Source organism: Podarcis raffonei, chromosome 7, assembly GCF_027172205.1.
Source record: "Podarcis raffonei isolate rPodRaf1 chromosome 7, rPodRaf1.pri, whole genome shotgun sequence".
In the NCBI taxonomy this organism is placed as follows: Eukaryota; Metazoa; Chordata; class Lepidosauria; order Squamata; family Lacertidae; genus Podarcis; species Podarcis raffonei.
In genome coordinates, this window is record NC_070608.1 from 16,578,032 (window position 1) to 16,603,723 (window position 25,692).

General features: G+C 43.8%; 1 protein-coding gene across 1 annotated transcript in view; it reads left to right on the forward strand.

Annotated features, from left to right (window-relative positions):
- The window catches only part of EXT1 (exostosin glycosyltransferase 1), a 256,049-nt gene that overhangs the window by 50,572 nt on the left and 179,785 nt on the right, over positions 1-25,692 (forward strand). The window lies entirely within an intron of this gene.

A 25,692-nucleotide genomic window follows, 5' to 3' on the forward strand; every position in this document is an offset into this window, starting at 1 on the left:
TTTAAAAAAAACACAAAAAGGAACAAAAAATTGTAAAAACCAATTTTTCCAGCTGGAAAAACCTGTTTGAAGAAAAATTTCATCAGTGGTTTCTGGAAAATGCAGAGAGTGCGTGTCAGCAGAAATGCTATTTCACTGAACAGGGGCCTTCTGAGATGTTTGGAGGGGCAACTGCACTAAAAAAAAGCCCTCCTCCGAGTTAACTGTGGAACAGCCTCCTGAGATCTTTGGAACCTGCAGGAGTTTCTCCAGCTGCACAGCAATCCAGCCTCTTTCTACCAACCAGTGCCTGGTTTCCTTGTGCTTGTGGATAAACATCCAAAACAAATGACCTGCTAGAGTCCAAATATGACCGTAATGAGATTATGGTTCCATTTTCCTTGATGAAATATATGCATACCCTAATTAGCCATTGATACGCCAGACATTTTTCCAAAATCAATCCTCCCTCCCCACTTTTGGGGATGGGTGGGGACGATCACCTGTATTTCTAAACCCTAATTTCTCTGCACTTTGCTGCACCCCTCCTCAACCACATGAAGCAGTATGTTTGTGCTTGCTAGTGTACTATAATGAACAATCATCTTCCATCCCCTCTCTCACCCCCAAATCTTACTTTTTAACTTTTTTTTCAGCCAGGAAATTAAATGCCATGAGTAGGTATAAGCCATATAAAATAAAGGTAAAGATAAAGGACCCCTGGACGGTGAAGTCCAGTCAAAGGCGACTATGGGGTTATGGCGCTCATCTCGCTTTCAGGCCGAGGGAGCCAGCGTTTGTCCACAGGCAGATTTCCACGTCATGTGGCCAGCATGACTAAACCGCTTCTGGCACAATGAGACACCGTGACGGAAACCAGAGCGCACGGAAACACCGTTTACCTTCCCGCTGCAGCGGTACCTATTTATCTACTTGCACTGGTATGCTTTCGAACTGCTAGGTTGGCAGGAGCTGGGACAGAGCAACGGGAGCTCACCCTCTGGTGGGGATTCGAACCGCCGACCTTCTGATCAGCAAGCCCAAGAGTCTCAGTGGTTTAGACCACAGCGCCACCTGCTCCCCATATAAAATAACTTCTGTAGGAAGGTCTGTGTATGGCCCACATCACAAGTTGCCTGGATGGCTTAAAACCTGCTTTCTATGGCTTCCATAAACATGCCATAGTAATGTTGGATCGGTGTGACACCTTCCTCCTTAGTTGCTCTCAAGCAGGGAAGGAGGCTGATGATCAGGTGCGAAGCAAGGACACAGGTTGCCCTGCCTGTTGGAGGCTAAACTAAACACGGTTGCAGGAGATGTGGCAGGGCTTGGATCGGGACCCTGTTGTTGTGGGGAAGCAAAAGCCTAACCCTTTCCTCCTGTGCCGCAACACCAAGTCCAGATTACTCTCTCCAAGCGGCTATTAGTTCTGGGTGAGGAAAACCTCCCGGAATCACGTTCAGAGAATGCTTGCTAATATTTTCAGAACTGGCTCTTTTCTTTATTGCATGGATTAGAAGCACAGAGCTGTATTTCGGGATATGGCTGTGTTAACCCCGTCGGAATCAGTATGCCTTTGGAATACCACTTGCTGTGAATTGCAGTTGGGGAGGGTTGCTCTTGCACCCACTAGCAGACTTCCTATAAGCATCAGAGTGGCCACTGTGAGTGCAGGATTCTGGACCAGATCATAGAATTGTAGAGTCGGAAGGGACTACGAGGGTCATCTACCCCAACCCCCATCAAGGCACGAATCCTTTGCCCACATGGGGCTCCAACCCATGACCTCGGGGTTAAGATTCTCATGCTTCTACTGACTGAGCTATGCATCCAGGTCTTTGATCCAGCAGGGCTCAACTTATGTAGGCTTATAGATTTCCATGGGCAAGGGGTGTTGGGGAAAACCCGTGGACCCAGTCCCTTTCTGTTTGCTGCTTGACTCTCCATGTCGTGGGTGCTGAAATAATAACATTGTCAAAAACTGGGAAGCACAATCCCCTTGTCTAGACTAGTTGCTGGCTGCCGCTCTTGCCATCTGTCCTCGGCTTCAATTAATGCAGAATCCTTGCGCTAAATTCCACCACCCACTTTATGGCTACGATCATCTTCTCTCTGGCCTTGCGTTCTGTGCTTTGGTTCTCTCTTTCCTCCAGATGCATCAGCAACTTGTTCTCTCACAGGGGAGGCGGGGAATCTGCTGGACTGCAACTCCCATCATTCCTGGCGGTTAGCCATGCTGGCTGGTGCTTATGTGATTTGGGAGTTCCCAAAAGAACTGGAGCGCCACAGGTTTCCTGCTTCTTACCCCACAAGCCTTGCCATTCCTGCTCTGCACAACCTCATTGCTTATCAGCTCCCATGTTGGGGCATCATTCAGCCAGTTTGTAGGAAGGAAGGGAGAGCCAGTGTGGTGTAGTGGTTAAGAGCGGTAGACTCGTAATCTGGTGAACTGGGTTCGCGTCTCCGCTCCTCCCCATGCAGCTGCTGGGTGACCTTGGGCCAGTCACACTTCTCTGAAGTCTCTCAGCCACACTCACCTCACAGAGTGTTTGTTGTGGGGGAGGAAGGGAAAGGAGAATGTTAGCCGCTTTGAGACTCCTTAGGGCAGTGATAAAGCGGGATATCAAATCCAAACTCGTCTTCTTCTTCTTCAAGCCCAGGGTGAATTGGAGGCATGGCCCAGAATCCCTTGTTCTGCCTTTCTGCTCTCTGGCCCCATCTGTTAGCAGAAGCAAGGAACCTTCTGTAAGACTTCTGGATCATAGCCGTGACCATCTCCCGCTTTAATCAACATTTCTTTTCCAGGAAGTAATTTCATTGGACTCTTTTGCCTTGTCTCCTGATCTTTGAAAATTAGGATCTAGTTTGGGGTGGGGGGAATGGGAAAAAAAGCTTACAGTATTCTTGGTTACCTTCAAAAGGCAGGAGAGAATTCTTCCCCTCCCCCAACCCCAGTGCTATTTGGCTACAAATAAAGGAAGATTGCGCTTTTGAGAGCATGTGTGCATTGCAATTTGAGCTCTCTTGCACGCATGCACAAACACGCGGGGTAGCAATGCCCTTTTTATGCTTTGCTTCTGCAGAATGGCTTTCTCTCCTCTGCCCACACGCCCTGATTTGGGAAGCTCAGACTTTCCCCATGTAATAGCCATCCAGATGTTGAAAGATCAAAGGAGAGTTTGCTTGACCCATATAACAGCATTCCTCTTTTGTGTCTGCATGCAGAGTTCAATTTGCTTAAAGCTTCTTTTGACTTCATGGAGCCCTGCAAAAAGTGCTATAAACCTTTAACACCTTGGGGGGTGGGGGGGGAAGGGGAGGAAACTGCTAAATGGATTCCCTGCCCCCACCTGCACACCCTTTTCAAAAATAGCCCCACTGTAAACAAGTGTTTCCTTTTTTGTTCTTTTTAAAATTACATTGGAGGTGTCAATCCTTACAAAGTGATGGAAATTCCTGCGTTTTGGAATAACAAAACAAGGAAGTTCTTATGGAAGACGTGGGCCCTCCCTGTATAATTTTAGCATAAATTGGCAGAGAAGGAAGTGTTGTCTTTTCCAGCTCTTTTTTTGTTTTGTTCGGGGGGGGGGGGGAATTAGTGGCATCTCTCTAAAAACAAATTCATTTAGTTAATTCCCCTAACAGCTAGTTTCTGGGGTTTTTCCCCTGGTAGCTTGTTCCTCTAGATAATTCATTGGCATATGGATGGTCCAGCAGAGTGACCTAATATGTGAAATTTCAACTAACAATTATAAATGTTTTCAGAATCTGATAATATGTCATGCGTGACTCCTAAGTGTTAGCTTACAAAATGTATAGATTGTAGGAGACTAAAGATCCCTTGCCAGTGCTGGAATAATGGATTCAAGGATGTTTTAAATGTACTTATGATATGGTTTTGAAGGCTAAGCAATTCTGAACCCTGGTTTATGGAGCAAGTGGAAAGAGTGGTTGGGTTAACCAACTAATATATGGAACCAGAGTTGCAAAGGGATAGTTTGGCCTACTTATTTCAGAGCCCTTCCTGTGCTTGGTGCTATTTAGACCTATGACTAAAGCATGGGCCCTGGGAAGCAGAGGTGCCACCCCTTCCTTCTCACCAAACCAGATTTTCTAATGAATTTTTGGCTGTGCAAATGCAGCTCCTACAGGTAAGTTTCTCTTCCCGCCCCTTCAAATAAAGTCATCTCTCCCATTGTTTGTGATGTATTGGACAATGACAATAAAGATTATCATATCGTGTCGTAAACAATTTACATTTATGCAGTTGTCCTTGAATTGCCAGAACCAGAATGTGGATTACTTTAGTGCTAAATTTAGTGGAATCTGCCTTCCCCCACCCTCCCCGGAATACAAGTACAGAACACTTAAATGCTGCCCATAATTGCTGCCTATAATCTATAGTCTAAATTATGCCGGAAGTGTAACCATGTCCATTTTAAGACTGCGCTCTAGCTGGAGCTGCTGGGTGCCTGGTATAATTAGCCGGGCCGTTTTCCTCCCCTCCGTACTTTGACTTGCCAGGGGTCTGATGTAACTAAGGTTGGCACGCTATCCTATTACTTGAGCGCCGAGAGAGGCCAAAGGCTGATTCATAGGCTGTCCCCTAGTGCCAGAGCAGCGGCTGCGGTTCTCCAGCTGGTTATTGGCCAAGCAGCTGACTGTTTCTTCTAGGTTAGGAGAAAATAAGAATAATCGCAGCAGCAGCAGCAAGACTTAACCAAGCAAACAGCAACAACAAAAAGTCCACATCCCGTGAACACCTGGGGCTGCGCCGGGAGCTTGCCTCTGGTCCACCCTCATTTTTGCTGCGATGCTGGTGAGGAGGCAGGCTTTGAGTCAGAATCGCCGGGACGCAGCATGTAAAGAATATATAGCAGAAAATAGCAGGTCAGCCGTGTGGAGAAATAAGAGCAGAAAAGAGAGTATATTTTCAGTAGCAATTTAGTGCATGATTGATCTCCTTGATGCTGTTAGCGGTGTGTTCATAGCTGAGTGAGCCCACCAGCAGCGGCTTGTCTGTACTGTGTGTTTGCGGAAAGTGAACTCATGAGGGCGTTGGCTCTTGTAAGTAGAATTTCGCTCGCGCCTTAAGGAAGGCAACCCATTGGACCCTATGTGAACACACTTCTGGGCTTTTACTGGACCCCTTTCCAATGAAACAATTGGTGTGCAAATGACAGGTAAAGCTGATAAAGTAGGTTCATGGACCATGATGTTGGCCCAAACCTTCACTTTGTAGTCTTCTCTACATCCCCTTCTTTATATGGCAGGATGAGTCATGGGGAGAAGAAGCTGTGGAAGATGGATGTTGAGATTTGAACTCGCAGCCTTCTGTCTCAGAGCTTACAAACAGTGTTCGTGGGATGAATTGTCTTTCTGGTTCCAACCATTGCAAACACCTTGGTTCCTGAAGAAGACAGCTTGTTACGGGGTGCTAAAACTCGAAGGCTAACGTTGACATAGCTAAAGTTGAAGGCTAACATTGTCCCTTCTGACTCTATAGTTCTGTGATTCTATGGCTGCTAGCTTCCCTTTGTTTTTGCAGCAGATCTGCTTTCTGTCTCATTCCAGACAAAAGTACCCCCCCCCTCCAGACTTTCACAGTCCTCGGTCTTTCCTGCCGTTCTGGATCCGTTAATTGAATATTTTGGTGGTGCCCAGTCTCTCCTCTGCAGCTTCTTAATATTCCCATCCTTTATTGCTGGCACCCGCTGCTGGAGGAGACTGGGCTTTGTTGCCCAAGATGGTTGCCAGTTGTGCTAAATCACTAGTCAGATGCTGGGTTGCCATTTGAGTCTTGGCGCGGCTGGGGCTTTTATAGTCTCTAGGTGCTTGCTAGGCGTAACATTCCTCTTTTTAAAAAAGCATGGTGAGCTATTCAGGTTTTATTTCCATTTTAGCAGTCCAGGTCTTTGAAAGCAGCTTTGCCAATGAAGCAGGATTGGGCAGGTGGTCTCCTAAACCCAAACATACACCCTTAGGTTTGCTAGGTTTTGTGTAAGAGTAGCTACCTCCTCCGAGCCGTTAATTGAATATTAATCTGATAACCTGCTAGATCCTCTGAACGAGTGCCCACCCAACACCAAAAGTTAGCACTGAGGATATTTTGTAGGGTGGTCTTCTTGCCTTTTCTGGGTCAGACAAAAAACTCGTGTGTCGCTTAGTTTCCCGCCTCTCTCGCATTAGCCACCAACTTTATTGTGGCGGGTGCCGTATAGGCATATTAAGACTCTATAGAAACCATAACGCACAACACACATGTCCGTCCCTCAATCTAATTATAGACAAGTCCTCGTGACAAAGTTTTTATTTTGATACAATCTGGAATTTAACATGCAGACTTTGCATAATGTTCTGCATTTCAAATAATAGCAGGGCAGGGATGTTGTCCAAACTTTAATTGTCTAATGCTGAAGCTTTAATTAATAAGGGATAGTGTATTTTAATCAGTAAAGGTTTTTGTTTTTTAAAAAAAATATCTATTTTTGTAAAGGCTGCTATGATTCTGGTATGTTACTGTATAAGAAATTATAATCCTAGGCAGCTTTCCCCTACTTCCTTGTCTATCTTAAAAGAGACATGTTTATTGAAAATTGGGAAATAAGCAAATACATTTAAATTTAACTGATTCCCCCCACTCCCCAGTTAATTACTTGTAAAGTAAAGGTACCCATGACCATTAGGTCCAGTTGCGGACGACTGTGGGGTTGTTCTCTCATCTCGCTCTATAGGCCAAGGGAGCCGGCGTTTGTCCGCAAACAGCTTCCGGGTCATGTGGCCAGCATGACTAAGCTGCTTCTGGCGAACCAGAGCAGTGCATGGAAATGCCAGAGCAGTACCTATTTATCTACTTGCACTTTGTTCTTTCGAACTGCTAGGTTGGCAGGAGCTGGGTCCGAGTAATGGGATCTCACCCCATCGCGGGGATTTGAACCACCAACCTTCTGATCAGCAAGCCCAGGAGGCTCTTTGGTTTCGACCACTGCACCACCCGAGTCCCTTAATAACTTGTAATTAAATACAAATATATTTTAGTGGACTGACAGTCCTAAACAGCTAGGCTTATACAGTGGTGCCCCGCAAGACGAATGCCTCGCAAGACGGAAAACCCGCTAGACGAAAGGGTTTTCCGTTTTGGAGGTGCTTCGCACAACGAATTTCCTATGGGCTTGCTTCGCAAGACGAAAATGTCTTGTGAGTTCCTGCGGGTTTTTCCCCCCTCCCCCCCTTTTCCCCAAGCAGCTAAGCCGCTTAACAGCTGATCCGCTAAGTCGCTTAACAGCTGATCCGCTAAGCTGCTAAGCCGCTTAACAGCTGATCCGCTAAGCCGCTTATCAGCTGATCCGCTAAGCCGCTAATGCCGCTAAGCCGCTAATGGGCTTGCTTTGCAAGACGAAAAAACCGCAAGACGAAGAGACTCGCGGAACGGATTCTTTTCGTCTTGCGAGGCACCACTGTATCATATTGGACTGAATGGATGTGGGGAGGTTATTGGGGTAGTATCAATTTCAATACATTTGAGGGCCAGTTCTGTATGAAATATTCTTGGTTAAAGCAATCTCTCTTTCAGAACTTTTGTTTCTTTTATAAATTAAAAGAAATGGTCCCATGCTGAAAACATCAAATTTCTTTGTAACAAATAGTATGCATTTAATATTTATATATTTACAGACAGATGAAATTAATCTGTCGGTTTCTTTAAAAGATATTTAGCAAGTTTGATAATAAAAGTTTAGCAAAAGTTGTGTAATTGGGCACTATAAAAGGCTCTGTTGCCTTCCAGTTCCTTTTACTTTTAACCCTTTATTTATAAGGACTCTCCCCACCCTAGTGGTCTCTTCCCCCAACCCCTTCAGCAATTTAGCGTAATCCAGCATTCTTTAGAGCTCAGCAAGAATTCCCCAGCCGGCAAGCAAATTGCTGTCAGAAGCTCATTGCTTTTAAGTAGACCAAAAGGGAAATGTGGAAAGCAAATCATTCAGCAAATGTAGCACAAAACTCTTTCCATGGAAGTTATTAGTTCTTGGAAACTTTCTGTAATTATGACATATTCTGGTTTCTTAAATCATTTGGGCCTCCTAAAAGCGGGCTGGGGGTGAGTGGGAAAATCTTGGCGTAGCTTTTATTTTCCGTGAATAAGAAAGCTGTTGTATATTCATGATTTGGGTAGGGAGTTTCCCAGCCCTCCCTCTTTCTTCTTCAAAGAGTTGAATTTTGCAATATCCCAGTTAAGCCCTAGTTTTAAGAAATGGCATATATCCCGATACAGTGGTACCTTGGTTCTCAAACTTAATCCGTTCCGGAAGTCCGTTCCGAAACCAAAGCGTTCCAGAACCAAGGCACACTTTCCCATAGAAAGTCATGCAAAATGGATTAGTCCAGACTTTTAAAACGTTCCAGACTTTTAAAAATAGCCCCTAAAACAGCAATTTTAACATGAATTTTACTATCTAACGAGACCATTCTTCCATAACATGAAAGCAATAAACAAAGTACTGCAGTCACACATCAATCAGTCAATCAATCAATCAATCAATCAATCAATCAGTAGCTGAACTGGGTTCCACACAGTCACAAAAGCAAAACAAAAAGCCACAGAAACAAAAATGCAAAATAAATAGCAAAAACAGACAGACCTCAGCGTAACACTCAAAATGGAAGTGTGGCACGCAAATCGGAGCACATTTGGTTTCCAAAAAAAGTTTGCAAACTGGAACACTTACTTCCGGGTTTGCAGTGGTTGGGTTCCAAGTTGTTTGAGTACCAAGGAGTTTGACAACCAAGGGACCACTGTATTTAAAAGATGGTTGAACCTTTTCAGGAATCTCAGGGGCTGCTGTAGAAGTTGCTTACTCTATGCCTTGTAAATAAGAGTTGATTACTTCTTGGGTTCATAGATCAACACCTAAGGTGGCAGTCGTAACCCCATTTAGCTGGGAACAAGCCTCGTTGAGTTCAGGAGAGCTTGCTTCTGGGTAGAGCATGCATTTGAAGCACTACGATGCCACATTGAACCGCCATGGCCTCCCGTGGATAATTCTGGGAACTGTATTTTGTTAAGGGCGCCAATAATTGTTTGGAGGCCCCTATTCCCCTCACAAATCCCAGAGTTCTCTGTCAAGAGGGATTGACTGTTAAGCCACTCTGAAAATGGTAGCTCCGTGAGGGGAATAGGCATCTCCTAACAACTTTCAGCACCCTTAACAAACTACAACTCCCAGGATTCTTTGCGGGGGGACGACCATGACTGTTTAAAGTGGTATTGTAGGCCACATTCACTTCATACATTCAAAACACCATCAGATTCTTTTTTACATCACCTAAAGGAAGTGTTTTATAAGGGTGGTGGGTCCTTCAAAACACCCTCTTTGGTAGAAGCAGCGCCTCAGCTGCTTCGGTAGCACAGTTGAGGTTGCCGGGCATTATAGATGCTTGAGACAGTGAGGAAGAGAATCTAATTATTTGGCGTTTTCAAGGCAAAGCACATTCCAGGGTGTCTGCAGCGTGTTTTAAGGTATGTCTGCATGTCTCCTAGAGACCACTGAACAGTTAGACAGCCTGCAAGGAAGCTGGAATGTTTGTTTTTTCCTTGAGGTTTGTATAGCTTGCTAATTAGGTCTCATGGTTTGTGTGAAATGTTACAGAAAAAATTGTTTTTAAAACAAAACGGTGTAGTCTTCTTTTGGTAACAAGGCAATAGGTTTCAAAGGTCAAATATTGCCTTTGTTTTTCCCCTCCATTCTTTCATCTCTCTCTTTTTGCCTTTTCTGGCACAATTTCAAACACAAATTCTGCTTTAAAAGTTGCACGAAAGCTTTGGAAAGTATGCAATTAGCATTTGGAAATGACACATAGTGACCTGGTTTGTAATGCTGAACCACAGTTTAGTGGTGCTACATGGATGAAATCTGGGTGTGAGCCTCAAGCTTGGTGCTTCCCCATCTGTTCTGCTTCTCTGGCACAACCTACAAGGAGGAAATTGGAAGCATTCTGGTTTAAATTAACCACAGTTTACCTTTACATTAGTTCAGAAACTATGGTTAGTTCAAGCTAGGGTTCACTGGAGCAAACCAGGAAAAGAAACCACAGCTTGGTTTTGGGTTGTTTTCAGTAAATCAGGTTTGACCCATAAAGATCAACTTCAGTGAATTTAAAGCAGGAAGCTTCCAATCCCACAAGGAGAAAGGAGAGGGCATGAGCTCAAAAGGCACATCCATGCTCATTCATTAAACTATGGTTTAGCATCAAACCCAAATCAGAACATCCTCATTATCAAAGTTCCTTTTGTCTATCTGGTCAAAGTTTGTATTTATACCATTGTGGGTTTTTGTGGGGTGTGGGGCAGCCAAATGAAGAAAGCAAAGACATTTTTAGTCCACATTTTTTTAAAAAACCCAGAAGGAATAAGCAGCTGCGAGGCTTAGCAGCTTGATGCATATGGAATTTACAATCCACTTGTACGGCAGCCTGCAATTTACTGTGTGGAACAGAAAATTGTTTGCTTGTTTCTTGTCCTGGTAAGGCAAGATTTAGATTAAAATGGAACGCAAGTGTGTCATAAACGGCTGAGAAATTACGCCCGTTCAGTTGTGTTGCCTCTTGGTTAACCTTGCTGATCGGAAAATGTGGTGTCTTGTTTCAGATAAGGCTTCTCCTCCCATCCTCCCCCCTCCTTTTCTTTTGAGTGTACCTGTGCTGGATTTTCATGTGAATGACTGGATTGTACTTCATCTTAACAGAATTTCTAGGGGGAGCACCATACCATAAGAAGCAAATATTTTGTTATGCATCAGAAGAAATGTGCAAATGTTGGTTTGCTTTGGTGGTGGTATAATGAGTTAGAGCTGCGTGGTTAAGAGTATGGCCTATATAAACTACTCCTGTTCAAGATATTAGTTCTTTTGCGAACTTTGTGCATTGTTTGGGTCGGCTCCTCTCAGCCTCCACCTCACGTCTTGTCAGAGGTATAGACATTATGTTGACCTACTATACAGGATTGTGAAGAAGGAGGAGGAGGAGAGTTTGGACTTGATATCCCGCCTTTCACTCCCCTTCAGGAGTCTCAAAGCGGCTAACCATCTCCTTTCCCTTCCTCCCTCACAACAAACACTCTGTGAGGTGAGTGTGGCTGAGAGACTTCAGAGAAGTGTGACTGGCCCAAGGTCACCCAGCAGCTGCATGTGGAGGAGCGGGGAATCGAACCCGGCTCACCAGATTACGAGTCCACCGCTTTTGACCACTACACCATGCTGGATTTATTGGGGAATTTTCCATGTTCAAACTGTGCTGTTGACGGTTGGCGGTTAGTACCTTTTGTTGAGTTTGTGGGCTAAACCTTCCAATAATTCACACCTGGCCATCATTTGCAATGCTTGCCACCTGCTCTTGAGCTAGCTCTGAAATCTACTGCGTGTTCTCATAGAATTGTAATCTAATCCAGCTCCCTGGAATGCAGGAATATTTTGCCAGATGTGGGGCTCGAACCCACAACCTTTAGATTAAGAGTCTCATGCTCTACCAATTGAACTATCCCAGTTAAACTACCCCAGTTAAGCCTTTATTACCTTTAAAAACTTTGTACAGTTCAGGCAGATTTTATCCATAGGTAAATGATTTGGACCTGAGTTTGCTTCAGTGCATTCTTAGAACTTCCTTCCTTTTGCCCGTTATGGAATTTTCCATGTCCTCCTATTCTTCTCTCTCTCTCTCTCTTTATTATGCAATGACCTCAATCACACGTAACACTAAGCCAAAGGATCCAAATGTGTAAGTTTCTGAGAGGAGATCGCAGCTGCTCTGCTTCTTCCTTCTTAACACTCTGGTGCTGTGCTGAGCTAAACCATGGTTTGGCTTAGGGTTTCATCTGAACCCAGTTTTGTAGCTTGGCAAGTCTCTGGAAATAAGCCATAGTTTGTCCTATCGCTTACAGCTCGTGATTTGTCTGGAGAGAAGTAACCCATGGACCCAGTTTTGGATGATACACTAAGCCAAACCATGGCTAAGCAACAGAACAGCGGGAAGTGGTTTCAGCCTCCCCTCCAGAAGCCCACAGATTTGCTTGTCCACCCTTAACCATGGTTTGGCTTAATGTTAGAAGCAAATTGGGATTGCACCTCATGTTATCTCTCCTATGCCAAAATTTTAGACTGATGTTGATTTTTTACTTCTAATTTTCACACTTTCCCCCTTAAGATACTTGAGGAATCATAACCATCCAGCTCCCATAGTGCCCCCCAACTTCATCACTGGGGCATCTGTGGGGAGAAGCAGTAACAGCCTTTTCTAAACAAACAAGTAGTCTTTCGCATTCTATTGTACATATTTTAATTTTTTTTTTATGATGCTTGTTGATACAATAATCTCATGCAAACAGCTTTGGGTGGTCTCCCTGCAAAGCAGGACACAAATACTCTAAATAAATAAGAAATAAACGGATTTATTTTTTTAAAAGATTCCATAATTTACTGAACTAATTCCTTCGTTCATTAAATTTCGTTAAATGCCCCGTCTACCTATGACGACTGTGACGTTTTTTTCTGATGCAGTAGTGTGGATATTTAGCCCAGACTTGATTATATGGAAATTGGTTGAACAGTCCCATCTGTTTCATGTATAAATCTTTGCCTACCATTGCAGCCACAGAAACAGAGCAATTGTTCAGCCCTCTGAAATGTTTTGGCATGCAAGTGACTTTAGGTATAATCCCGAAGTTCTCCCGGTATACAAACTTTTTGTTTCCTGGCGTGAAAATATCAGTCTTTTGAAACACCTTTTGTGTCAAAAGATGATGGTTTGTTCGCCTGATGTATGGCAGTGATTGTCAGTAACTTTTGAAGCCCATCTAATTTTGGCAGTGAGGCATTCTTTTCTTGTCACATAAGACATACTTGATAAATTTTCATGGTCTGTGGACATGGCTTGGTAATTTTCAAACCTTCGATCCGAGCTGGAATTTCTGAAGAATTATTGAGAGGAGAAAGACATTGCGCTTCCTCCTACTGCTCTGGGTTGACGCTTGCCTGGCACGCTTTCCATCTTTTCTCAAAGCCATCGGGGGAGCCTTTTGGGAGGAGGAAAAACAATTCCCTGCTCTTTACTTTGCTTATTTGAATATTGGCCTGCGCTGAATGGATTTTCGGATAGGCAGGAGTGCATCTATTGAGTTACATCCTCCGAATTGCGTTAAGTGTTGTTTTAGACCACTGCAGTTCATATGAAATGTTTTGAGACCATAATCATGAGGTATTATGTTTAAATATGCATCCTTCATATGGATGCAGGAATTCAAACCATTGTTTTGAGTTCTGGACAAGCAGAATGCAGGGAATTTGGGGTTGATGTACCTCTCTGTTTATTTCTGGCTCTGGAGGGTAATTACAGGACTCTAGGGCAAGCATAGGACAGGTGTTTAGGAACTGGAAATGTCAGGGAAATCCTGCCTCGTGTTTGGAAGGAACAAGATTTCTCCATGTCTTTTTATCTTGGGTTATGCTATCGCATATCTACTCCTGACGGTTACCATCAGAAGTGATGCACATTGTACAAGAACTTTAAACGGTTAGATAGCATCCCAGATCATTAAAAACTTCACCCTCCACACCAATAAGCAGCAATTTCAGTGTTCCTGGAAAACACCCACGTTCTAGTGGAAAACTGGGGCTCCTATACCTGCTTGCCTGAGAGTAGTTTCCATTGAATTCAGTGGGACGTCACTCATAATTGTAGGTGGACCATAGAAAACACATATTCACATTCCAATTGCTGTCCAAAGGTAGAGCGAATTTGCAATTAAATCAGGTAGGTGACCTTCGTAGATCTAAGAGGTCTGAATAGGACACACCAAATGATGTTGTCTCTCCAGTCTGCCGAGCCAACCTCCATTGTTTGTCTCTTCTTCTGTTGGGTCATTGGAAAAACATTATCCAAAGTCTCTCCTGGCACTCCTGAAAATGATGTTGCCTGCAGTGATTTGTCGAAATCATTAAAGCCTGTATTTAAAGATTACTGGTTGTCCCGGTCTTAATTTGTTAGACCTCTAATGACCAACTCTTTACCCTCAAAGCTAACTGCTTGCAAATCTAATTGAGGAAGGACTTTTTCAGGCCAAAAGGAGGGGTTTCCACCCCCTCCTTTCCTCCACATCAGACATTTTGTGTGCATTGGCTGCCATTAATTAAGGTTGATGAAATGGAAAAGAAAATGCAGATGAAGCTCAACTCCTTATTTTGATGGCTTCAGGTATGGATAGGAACACAGGCATTCTGACACATAGAGTCATACCTCTTGAGGATCAGCCAAACAAAGCAATAACTGCAGGAAGCTGGTGGAGGGATTAGACACACAAACTAGGGGGGAATGAAAGCTTGTGTGTTGTTTTTTGCACGCAGCCATGGAGGAGAACCACCTGCCCTCCTAGTCTGGCAAAGAAAACTCAGTGGCTGTTGTTTTCCAGAGGGAAAAGTGCTGCTGAGAAGATGGAACACATTCCCATGGATCTGTTCTACCTTCCCTTGGGAACTGCAGGTCTACAGAGTGCCCTTGTGCTCATGTTCTGCTTGTGGGTTTCCTGTAGCCGCTTGGTTGGCCTCTCTGATAAGAGGATGCTGGACTAGATGGGCCAATGATTTGATCCAGCAGGCTCTGCTGAAAAGATGGGAGGCAAGAGTCAACCTGTGGCTCATATTCTTTTCACCTACAGGAAGGTTTATGCAAATAAAAGAGGCACAAGCTCAAAACAAAAAAATTTTTTCCTTCCAGTAGCACCTTAAAGACCAACTAAGTTAGTTCTTGGTATGAGCTTGGTATGGCAGATAGGGTGGTGGGAATGGGTGATTGGCAGATAGGGTGGTGGGAATGGGTGATTGGCAGATAGGGTGGTGGGAATGGGTGATTGGCAGATCTATCTGCCAATCACCCATTCCCACCACCCTTCTGAGTAATACCCCTCCCCACCTTCTCACTATATAGAAGGATCTGGCAACTTCTGTTTCAGTGTATCTGAAGAAGTGTGCATGCACACGAAAGCTCATACCAAGAACTAACTTAGTTGGTCTTTAAGGTGCTACTGGAAGGAAAAAATTTTTTTGTTTTGACTATGGCAGACTAACACAGGAAGCTGCTTTACACTGAGTCAGACCACTGGTCCACCCAGCTCAGTATTGCCTACACGGACTGGAAGCAACTCCCCAGGGTTTTAGGCAAGGTTCTATCCCAGCTCTACGTTGGAGATGCTAGGAATTGGGATGTTCTGCAATGAAAGGCAGATTCTCCACTGCTGAGCTGTGGCCATCCTTCCCAGTTTATTGTGAAAATTTGCTCAGGGTGGCTGGTTTCGCCGCAGGAAAGAAGGATTGGCTGTGCCCCTAAATTTCCCTTTCTGGAGTTTTCTGGGAGTTACTCCTTTACAGTAGTGGTTCCTAAAGAGGAAGCACATTCATCGGTGGTTCCTCCAGTGGAAGCCCCTTCATTGCCCGAGAAGAATGGCAAGGGAAGGCCACTGCTTATTTGACTGGCCTCCCAAATGATCATATAAACCAGGCTTTGGTCTCCTTAAGATTCCACTGCATTGACTGTCTTGCTGCTACAGACATAAACACTTGATTTATTTAGATTGTATTTGTTTTGCTTATTTGTGTCCTTGACTCAAGGCCTCCAAGAGGGCTAGAGGTGTATCCTTCATCTCATTTCTTCCCCACTCCCCCAAACGGTGAGGTAGGTTAAAGCAACCTAGAAATAGGCATTGGTTGTGTGCATACATAGGTGATTAAACAATATATGCTTGGCCACGGTGGGAATGAAATGTTAGACTATGATAAGCATTTGGCCTTCTTGGGTTCTTATGGATGTTTCCTAGGAGGACACATCTCTCAAAAGGGAGACTATCAAGCACAGCAGCTGGGAATCTGTGACTCTCCAGATGTTGCCGGATTTCAACTTCCATCAGCCCCAGCCATCATGGCCAATGGTCAGGGATGATCATAGAATCATAGAGTTGTAGAGTTGGAAGGGACCCAGAGGGTCACCTAATCCAACCCCCCTGCAATGCAGGAATCTCAACTAAAGCATCCATGACAGATGGCCATCCAACCTCTGCTTTAAAATCTCCAATGAACGAGAGTCCACTACCTCCTGAGGGAGGCCGTTCCACTGTTGAACAGCTCTTATCCATCAGAAAGTTATTCCTGATGCTTAGTCGGAATCTCTTTACGTGTAACTTGAAGCCATTGGTTTGGGTTAGGGGTCAGCAACCTTTTTCAGCCGTGGGCCTGTCCACCATCCCTCAGACCATGTGGTGGGCCGGACAATATATATATTTTTAAATGAGCGAATTCCTATGGCCCACAAATAACGCAGAGGTGCATTTTAAATAAAAGCACACATTCTACTCATGTAAAAACGCCATGCAGGCCCCACATATAACGCAGAGATGCATTTTAAATAAAAGGACACATTCTACTCATGTAAAAACACGCTGATTCCCGGACCGTCCGTGGGCCGGATTGAGAAGGTCCTACCCTTTGGAGCAGGAGAAAGCAAGCTTACTCCCTCTTCCATGTGACAGCCCTTTTAGATGCTTGAGGATGGCTGTTGTATCTCCTCTCAGTTTCCTCTTATCCAGGCTAAACATACCCAGTTTCTTCAACTGTTCCTCAGAAGGCTTGGTTTCCTCGATCATCTTGGTTGCCCTCCTCTGTACATCTTCCAGCATTACTATGGCTTCTCTTGAGCAAGACGCTATACCAGGCATGTCCAAAGTCTGTTTCGGGGGCCAAATCTGGCCCGCCGGTTGATAAAAAGCTCAACAACTTTGGTTGGCCCTCACGCATGTTCTCTTCATCAAATTCGGCCCTGTTTGAAAAAAGTTTGGGCACCCCTGCATACTTATGTTGATGCAGCCTAGAATAGCATTAGCTTTTTCTGCTGCTGTATCACACTGTTGACTCTGGCTAAGCTTCTGGTCTACTAAGACCCCTGGATCGTTTTCACGTACACTACTGACAAGCCAGGTGTCCCCCATCGTATATTTGTGCAGCAGGTTCTTCCAGCCTTATATTTGTCTCTATTGAAATTTGTTTTGTTAGTTTGGGCCCAAAGCTGGAGTCCAGCAATATCTGGAAGGCCACAACCTCCCCAACCCTTATCTTGGAAGTGGTAACAATCCAGTAAAGCTGTACCTTAAAATATGAACAAAAGCTTTAGTGGGCTGTTAAGAAACCTTGCTTTGGCTTGTGTAGCGATCTTCTGGTCTCCATCAAAATACTACTCCTCTTTTTGGTTGCCATATGTGATGCTGCATCTAAATTCTTTTGGCAGTAGGTAAAATAAATGCCATCTGTGTCCGTTTGTTTTTGCTGTAATGACTGCAGTATTTTAACCAGACATTCGCTGAAAGCACCTTAAGGTACTTAGTTTGGGGTTGGTTGCTGACTGCGTGGCTCAGAATGGAGAATCTGAATCAGTGGAGATCTTTATCACTGTATCTCCTTTCATAGGGCAATTTGCATGGGAACGTTTTCACTTTGCATTGGGAAATGTTCTGATTCTGTGCAGTAGAAGTAGGGAACCCACTTTGGTCCAGCGGGCAAGATCCAAAACTGGTCACAGCTCAGTGGACTACTATTGACAGTTGACTGAATTTGTGCCTTTGAGAATGCAGCAGGCCTTGTATTTAGATTCAGAGCTTCACTTGAGGATCTAGTTGAAAGATCTTGGGTGGAACCAGCCCCATCGGAGCCTGCATTTGGTGCTAAATTTAAGAGGTTCTGAAAGGAAGCAAGAAGTGGGAGTGCACTATTAAGGTTCTCGATTATTCTTTCCAGCCATACTTTTATCTGCCCAATGTCTGATGTCGTAAGAACTTCCTTCGTTCCTATGACATCATTAGGAAAATGGCCTTGTGGGTCGAATATTGTTGATGGCCTGAATATTCCCCATGCCCGCCCTATGGAATGATTTGATTTAGTACATTTGATTTACTTGTATTTAGGAAGCAATGCTAAAAACATGGAAACTGCCAAGCTTGCCTAATACTGGCATCCATTCATTGTTGCTGAAGAACGGATGAAATAGAAAATTTTTATTAGAAAAAGAAACCACCGGCAAAAGAATTTCTATAACAAATAAAGAAATATCCATCACTGTTTGCATGCTATCTCAGAATGGAAAATACAGTGGTACCTCTGGTTACATATGCTTCAGCTTACAGACGCTTCAGGTTGCAGACTCCGCTAACCCAGAAATAGTACCCCAGGTTAAGAACTTTGCTTCAGGATGAGAACAGAAATTGTGCTCCGGCGGCACAGCGGCAGCGCTGGGAGGCCCCATTAGCTAAAGTGGTGCTTCAGGTTAAGTACAGTTTCAGGTTAAGAACAGACATCTGGAACAAGTTCTTAACCCGAGGTACCACTGTTTGGGATGCGGGTGGCGCTGTGGGTTAAACCACAGAGCCTAGGACTTGCCGATCAGAAGGTTGGTAGTTCGAATCCCCGCGACGGGGTGAGCTCCCGTTGCTCGGTCCCTGCTCCTGCCAACCTAGCAGTTTGAAAGCACGTCAAAGTGCAAGTAGATAAATAGGTACCGCTCCGGCGGGAAGGTAAACGGCGTTTCCATGCGCTGCTCTGGTTCGCCAGAAGTGGCTTAGACATGCTGGCTCCCTGGGCCAATAAAGCGAGATGAGCGCTGCAACCCCAGAGTCGGCCACGACTGGACCTAATGGTCAGGGGTCCCTTTACGCTTTACCTTACCACTGTATACTTTATTGATGCAGTGCAGGGATGGCCAACAAGATGCCCTCCAGATTTTGCTGGACTTCAAGTCCCATTGTCCTTGACCATTAGCTATGCTGATGGTCGGGTTGTGGAGATGGAGAGAACCATGTAGACCACTCTCTAATGGAAGACACAATCTGGCAAAATCTGGATGGCCACTCTGGGCCTAGATCCTTCATACTAGTTTCCTGCACTGTTTTAATGTTCATTGGTTAGCTCTCTGATATACCAGATTTAATCATAATTGTGGGTGATCTGATAGCGACAGTAGTGTCCCAAATGCAGGAAACCTCTGTGCCAAGATAATCCATTTGGCATTCTATGAAATAGTTTTAGCCGAAGCAGCGAAGGATATGAAGGAGACACGCTGATTGGTTGGTTGGTTTCCCTGGGATTTTGTCCTGTGCATAGGTCAAGCCACCTTGTCAAATGTTGACTGACAATTCTGTAAGCAAGGGCTGTTTACCCACTGAAATACATACCTTTTGCCACTGCATTTCTTCAAAGCCATTCTATTTCTTCTGCCTCCAACTTGCCCTAAGGCCATGGTAGAAGGCTTTTCCCTTTCTATAGGAAGCTGTCACCCTGGCCTCTTTGCAGGTCAGTCTGTACTGGGAGACATCAGAGAGATATCTTACTGACAGTTGCATTCCTTTAATTCCTAAAAACAAAAAAAAAGTCTGCAAATCCCTGCAGTTCATCACTTAAAATCCTAGCTGATGGAGGCTGTAAAAACCTGCTCTGCATATTTGTTTATCTTCTGGCATTCTGGAATTCTAAAGTATTTTGGTCTGTGTTTACGTGCATATTCCGTCTTCATTTAGAGATTGCCTCTCATGCTTGAAAAGCTTCTTTCCAAAGGGTAATGGAAAAGGGGGCAAGCATCCTATATTTTACAGTGTCAGTGTTCACTACTAATTCAGAATGAAAATAATGTTTAATGACTCGCACTTGCTCAGGGCTGCAGCTGATGGCATGAATTGGTTGGGAGGTAGTAATTTACTACCGCTAAAGAGAAGTGCGGAAGGAAAAGCTTTTTTTTGCTGCAATCCCGTGCATGCTACTTTGGCGACAAGTCCCATGGAACTCAGTGGGGCTTACTTCTGAGTAAACATCCACGGGATCCAGCTGTTTCCTTCTCTCACTTAAAAATACAACAACAACAATCTTTATTACGGTCCAGAGACCCAACAAAACATTACAAATCAACACAGAGTTCATACAGCCTACCTCCAGGTTAATCAAACACTTTGTTTAGAATATAGGGCTCGTTTGTTCTTGCAACCACCGATAAAAACTTTGCCACTGCCAGCGTTCTAGCTTTTCTCCGGTCTTCCAGTAGGAACCTGACATAGTGAGCCTCTGATTTTCCTGGGAAAGGGACCAGCAAGGGTAGTATCAGTTCAGCCCTGGGTCCCAAGATGGCGTCGTCTTTAGTAGTAGCGTCGACTTGAGCTCCGCATCAGTTGATGCTGTTTTTATTATTTTTATCAGTTTTTATTAGCTTTTTTAAATGCACAAATGGATCTAAACAGGAGGAAACCAAATGCAGCGTTTATTCACTTAAAAATAAATAAACGCTGCATTTGGTTTCCTCCTGTTTAGATCCATTTGTGCATTTAAAGTCTCCCACTGATTGCTTGGGTCCCAAAAGCAGACTGTGCGCCAGACTTTTGTGTAATAGCAGCTACACCATCATTCATTTTAAAGGGGGTGGGAACTTAGGCAAGAGAAGGAGAACGCTGAGAGAGAAAGAGGGGGAAAGATGGACATAGGATTACAACACGTCTCCTCTACAAAGCTGAAGACAGTTGATATTAATGTTTGCAAGAATCCTTTTATGGGAGATTTCTGGTTGATGTTCCCGTTAGCCTTTAATGCACTGGGTCAGTGGAAACAGACAACATGATGCCCTCCCGATGTTGTTGAACTACAACTCCCATCATTTCCAGACAAACACAGCTAGTAGTATATGAATTCCTAGAGGATCCTATTATAAATGGAGCCGCCATGTTGGGATTCAAATTCCATGGTTCTCCCAGTACAAAGGCCCACCAGTGTGAATGTTCCCTTTACACCGCTGTGTGAACAACCCAATTTGTCTCTCTCGAATGAGTTTTCCATCCTCGCAGTGCTGCGTCCCTGTGTTTTCATTTGTGAGTCAGCCTTGGATCACTGTCTTGAGAAGAACCTATCAAAGGCCAATTCATTCCAGAAATGTCTTGTCGGTGGCAGATTTTCTTTTTGTTCCTGTCTGGTTTGTTCCCCTGAGGTTCTGAGAATAGCTTTCAAAGGGAGCTGAAGATCAGAAGCTTTCGGGTTTGGTTTGGTTTGGGTTTTTTACTTTTTTCTTTTTAAAAAAGTGGTTGATCACAACACCCTGGGCTGGAGACCAGATGCTTTGCTGATTCTTAGATCAGGATTAGATTCAATTATGGTCCTCACATAGTTGCAGACCCATGTCTTTTAGACTTGATGGGAAGTTGCTCTGAATTGCTGAGTTTTCTGGCTGCTGAATTCACAGAACCCTGCAGTGCATTTGATTGAGCTATTTGACTTTACGGTACTTTATGTAAGCTGCCTTCCGCCTGTGAAACGCAGTATATAAATACTTTAAATAAACACATTAAAATGTGTATATTTTTTCTTTCGACCAAGAATGTATCTTCCATTACTTCATAAAACTGTAATAGTTAGGCCCTGAGATGTTAGAAAAGTTACAAATTTTCAGGTTTTTTAAAATTAAAAAAAGTCCTATATCTTCTGCAAATGGGCAACAACCCAACATCAGCAACCGGGCTCAAGAGCTTGAGGGCAAAGAAGCATGCGATGGGGCAAATGTTTGGAAAGGGGTGGAAAATTTAAAAAAGATGGTCTTGTAACAGTTGTACAGAAAAGTGTATGAGTACACTTCATTAAATGTGTACGTAACATTATTCCAAAAGCGTGGCCGCACAGTTTAGTACAGGACTTAGAGTTTTGGAACTTTGTGGTCATCCCATCTGAAAAAGGATATCTTGAGGTTGAAAAAGGTGATCAAAATGTTCAGGGGGTTGGGACACCTTAAAATAATAATAATAATAATAATAATAATAATAATAATAATAATAATAATGTAACCGTAAAGTATTTGGGCCTTTTTAATTTAGAAAGAAAGAGGTGGGGGAATCTCTGACCCATCGGCCAAATTAAGGCCGTGATGAAACTTCGGTAAGGTAGGCGTGCATTGGGATTGCATGCTTGGCTTGCAACATTTTCAATCCTCTGTGTCCCTTTCCTAGTACAGTGGTACCTCTGGATGCGAACGGGATCCGTTTTGGAGCCCCATTCGCATCCTGAAGCGAACACAACCCGCGTCCGTACGTTGCGATTCACCGCTTCTGTGCATGCGCGTGACGTCATTTTGAGCATCTGCGTATGCGCGTGCAGCTAAACCCAGAAGTAACGCGCTCTGTTACTTCCGGGTTGCAGCGGGGCGCAACCCGGAAACGCTCAACCCGAAGCTACTTCAACCCGAGGTATGACTGTACATAAATGTTTTTTTGAGCTGGATTTGGATTCCCATAGCTGAATTGTGGAGCTGAAAACACCACCAGCAAGCTTCAGTGTCCAAAGCAAGCAGCGGGGCTATTCTCCATTTTGGGGTCACAGCCATCAGAATTTATGCTTGGGAGATGGTTCTGGTCTTATCAAGTCCGCAATGTTCAGAGTTGGAACAGTTGGAAGAACCATCTCTCTACCTGGAGCAAGATGTTAAAGGATGGTACTCTGAGTGACAGTTGTGTGTGTGTGTGTGTGTGTGTGTGTGTGTGTGTGTGTGTATAATTTTCCGGATTCTTATTTTAATGAAAGCTTCCCTCTTTGTGTGTGAGGGAAATGCTTTATGGGGAGTTTTTCTTTTTAATGCATTGCTTCAAGTAGGCGTCAGATCTTTGAACATGCTGCATGAAATCCGGGAACCTTTGAAACAAACTCATAAATATTGCTCTGCCGCTCGTTGTGGTTGGCTCCTGCAGGATGCGTTGTGCAGTTTATCGCCAAGCAGCAACAGGGAGATATTTAAAGCATGTAGACATTATAACTTAAAACCCTGTAGTAATGTAATTATTCCATCAGTCGCAGCGTCCCAAAATAACCTCGAGCCTTCGGGATGTGAAGATAATGCTCCAGGGCATATGCTGTATTTAAACAAAGAGAGCTCCTTTTAAGCAAAAGGGAGCTGCTGTTGCGCCCGCCTTTCTTCCAAGGCTCTGGCAGCCGAACCTTTTGAAGGAATTTTGTATTTGTTTGATCAGATAACGCCGTGAGATTTCCGTGCTGGGCCTTGATACCATAGTGATGTCTTGCTTGCGTGGCGGAAGATAACAAAGAATTCAGAGTTTTCGGCTTTATTCCGAGTTCCTAGATAGTTTTGGTCCTGCAGTTAAATTAGATATGCAGGGTTGTTTTTTTTTAAAAAAAGCAGAACAAGCAAGCCAGGAATGCAAATAATGTGGCCTTATTAACACAGGCATAGGTTGGAGAAATTAAGCAAACAATGACTCCTATACCTGTCAAGAGGAGCACTTTCATAGGTAAGTTGCCCAAGTGCAAGATTTAGGAGTGCAAAATGATGGATAATATGCACAAACGGATTTTTCTGCTGTGCTTTTGGTGACCTTTTGGGATCAGGAGAACCATGTGTGAATAAGGGTCCATGCAGACGTGGTGAATATTGCATTAGCTTTCCGGATTATAATGCTTTTTTTAAAAAAACAATATTTTATTTTTTACCAACCACCAAAACACAAACAGTGACACCCCCCAGGCAGCTGATACATTGGGTATACATATTCAATAGTATACATACATGTACACTTCTATACACCTTAACACTCCTCCCTCCACAAGGTTTATTTAACTTTTAACATTTTAATTGCCCCAAATTGTTCAAACCTACCCAAATAATTCATTATCTTCTCAAAACCAATCCTCCTCTTTCTCATTGACCTTAAACCCTTTCATTCTATATATCTTCACAGTTAGGTATTCTAAAATTATAATATTATTCATTTTTTCCCCTCCATTGAATTATAATCCTAGTGATTCTGTCCTGTTTTCTAACATTCCTTTCATACTGCAGTCCCTTACGTGTTACGGAACTGTGACTTTCTGACCGACATACCGCCACGTCACGCCAAATTCCATTCACACCAGTGAGTGTGGTCCATACCCTCCAACATTTCCCCCATGAAAATAGGGACATCCTAAGGAAAATCGGGACATTCTGGGTTCAAATCAGAAACCGGGATGGCTTCTGTAAATCCGGGACTGTTCTGGAAAATAGGGACACTTGGAGGGTTGGGTGGTGTTAATGCAGCAACGGGCATCATTGGACAACATTGCTACCCAAGCTACCATTTCCGCACATGCATGCTTCTGTTCCCCTAGGATTCCCCCATAGGAATGGCAGGAGAGAGGTACATGCCCCAGATTTCATCACTTTACTCCTGTGATTCTCAAAGCGAAGGGGGTTGCAACCAGATTTTTTTGCTGGAATCGTGTAACACAGAAACAAGCACCAAAAACCCACTATATTCTTCTCCCCCCCAAAAATTTTTTTATTGATTTTCCAAAATTTATAAACACACAAACAAACATAAATCCTAACTGTACTTTATCCACTCTTAGTAACAATGTTAAGTGACTTCCTCAAATCCCCCTGGCTGATTTTTAGTAAATATCATTGTAACAGTTTTCCAAAACAAGTTTCTCATAAAATTTACTTAATCACTTAACATCTTTCTTTCTTTTCATCTTTACTTTAAACATATTATTCTATAACAGCACATATTTAAATCCTAAGTCTATCTGTTATTTGCAAGTATTTCTATTTAAACTATCTTAGCATATTTAACTAAATAGTCTTTGAATTTCATCCATTCCTCCTGGTACTCCTCCTCCTTCTGGTTGTGGACTCTTCCGGTCAGGTCGGCTAGCTCCGAAAAGTCCATCATCTCCTTCTGCCATTCCTCCACTGTTGGCACTTCTTGTGTTTTCCAATTCTTAGCTAATAAAATTCTAGCTGCAGTTGTCGCATACAAAAACAATCTAACATCTTTTTTTGGCAATTCCAAACCTGTTGTTCCAAGAAGAAAGGCCTCTGGTTTCTTAATAAATGTATATTTCAACATTTTTTCAATTCATTCTAAATCTTCTCCCAGAAGTCTTTCACCTTGGGGCAGGTCCACCACATATGATAAAAGGTACCCTCTTTTTCTTTACATTTCCAGCATAGATTATCACTATTATGATACATCTTTGCTAATTTTACAGGGGTTAAGTACCATCCAAACACCCACTATATTCTCAAAGTTTTCCCAAAGTGACTTTTCACGTGAAAGCTCAAATCTAAACAGTTAGGGAAACATCAGGGAAATGGGTGGGAAAAAAGGTTGTGTGGATGCAGCCTAGGTCAATGAGAAGTGAGAGAGTTAGTATGTATTGATGGCTGTGGGTCTCCCCAGTCCTGGCTGAGCAATTGTAAGAAGCTGCCTTGTACCGAATCAGACCATTGGTCCATTGAGCTCAGCCTTGTTGGGCTACAGCTCCCATAATCCCAGACCATTGGCTGAGCTGGCTGGGGATGATGGGAATTAGTCCTGACAATATCTAGGGGTTCAAAGCTGAGAAACGTTGGCTGTCCCATCCTACCCCAACTTGGTGACTTCCAGATATTGCCACACCAGAGCCAGTTAGAGGCTACAAGGTTGGGCTCTGCAAGGTTTCAGACAGGGACTTTCCCCAGCCCTAGCTGGAACTGCCAGAGATAGGAAGTGGGACTTTCTCCATGCATAACTCACACTGAGTAATCGTCTTGGGTTGTGCAAGAGATGGCAGTGCTGTTGCCCATGTTATGTACTGAAGTTCTCACCCTGGGCCAGCAGGGGGATGCTGTAGATAG